This window comes from Eleutherodactylus coqui, chromosome 1, assembly GCF_035609145.1.
Source record: "Eleutherodactylus coqui strain aEleCoq1 chromosome 1, aEleCoq1.hap1, whole genome shotgun sequence".
Taxonomy (NCBI): Eukaryota; Metazoa; Chordata; class Amphibia; order Anura; family Eleutherodactylidae; genus Eleutherodactylus; species Eleutherodactylus coqui.
The window spans coordinates 254817266-254819097 of record NC_089837.1 but is presented as its reverse complement, the minus strand read 5'-3'; positions in this window follow the sequence as shown (position 1 = coordinate 254819097).

The window sequence follows — 1832 nt, the reverse complement described above, 5'->3', positions numbered from 1 at the left end:
ATTTGCATATTTTCCAGAGGAGCAGGGATAGCCTTAAAAGTCTCCTGACACGCCTTCTAGGTGCTCTCCTTAAGGAGAAACAATACCCTTCCTGACCCATGTCATATGCCTGTAACTAGCAATGCCAGAAACCTACTGCACACGGATGAGGGGCAAAAGCTGTCTCTGTATGATATTCTGGCTTGTTTTTTAATTTCTAGTTATTGTTATAAGGCTTACATAAAGAGTCTAACAATGACTTGTAGGAATGCTGCCTTCCAATAGATAGCACTGTAGAGCAATTGTTCCAGCCTCCTTATTTGAATACTGGGAGGCATAGGAAGGCAGATTTGAGGGGAAAAATATTGCACATGTGTACAGGATCTTCTACACCTCCTGTATCCACCATACTCTAATCCAGCTCTTATACTCTGTGTCTCCAAGATGCTGAGATAACTGATGTCCAAAGATGATTTATAAACAGCAGCTTTGAAACCCAGTTCCTGATTTGCAGACCGAGAGTATAGGCTAATGTGACTTCCACAATTGTGTCTGCCTGTGCTATTTTAGATTGCCCACTATTACTGACTTCTGGACCGACTATGATCATCGTTATGGCTAACTCTGGTTTGTTGAGACTTCTAGTTCTTCAGATCTAATCCCAGGTTTGTTTACGGGATTTTGCGCACATGAACATACAAATTTACAACAGAAGTGAGTGACGGTGCACTGAGATCAAATTGCTTATGTAGAAAAAATGTCCTTTAGTCCAACAGTGCAAGATTTTAGCTTGTTAACCCCCTAGTGACCAAGCCTGTTTGCGCCTTAATGACCAGGCCAAATTTTTGAAATATGACGTGTCACCTTAACGTAGAATAACTCCATAAAGGTTTTGCATATCCAAGTGATTCTAACATTGTTTTTTCACATGTTGTACTTCATTTAAATGGTAAAAATAGACTGATAGAATTTGTGTATATTTATTAAAAGATCCAAAATTGGGGGAAAAAATTGAAAAAAATTGTCATTATTTTCACATTTTCAACTGCAATATCTCAAATATATGCAAACATACTGTACATGTTTTTGATGAGATATAAATTTCCATCTGTTTACTTTATCCTGGACGCACATTCGAAAAACTTCATTTTTATTTTAACAATTTAGGAGATGTACAAATGTAACATTGATTATTAACATTTTGAGGAATATTTTGTTTTCCTGCACCAAGCCAAGATTGCAAAGGCTTATAGGTATCAGAATGATAGATACCCCCACAAATGACCCAATTTTAAAAAAATACACATTTAATGCAATATTGAGGAGCAAAAATAAAATTTCATATTTTTGCTAATATGTTATTTTAAAGACAGACTTTTTTCTATAGTGCACATAAAAATGAGGGTTTGCACCCAAAAATGGATACCCCTGTTTTTCTTGTGTTCAAAAACATAATTGTTGTGGCCCTAATCTTATGCACAATGGGGCCCAAACTGAAAGGAGCAGCCAGTGGCTTTTAGACATTTTGCTTGAAGGTTATTTAGGCCTCATAGCACACTATGCTAATGACAGAGAATCCCCACAAATGACCCCATTTTTAAAACAAGACCCCTTAACGAATTCATCTAGGGGTGTACTGCATATTTTCACCTCACAGTTTTTAAATGAATCTAAGCAAAGCAGAAGGAAAAAAATTTCAATTTTAATTTTTTTGGCAATTATGTCATTTTAAAAACAGTTTTTTTTTGTTCAGCACACATATGAATGAAGACTTTCACCCCAAAATGGATTTCCCTGTTTTTCTTGTGTTCAGAATCATACCTATTGTGGCCCTAATCTTGTGTCGGTATGCA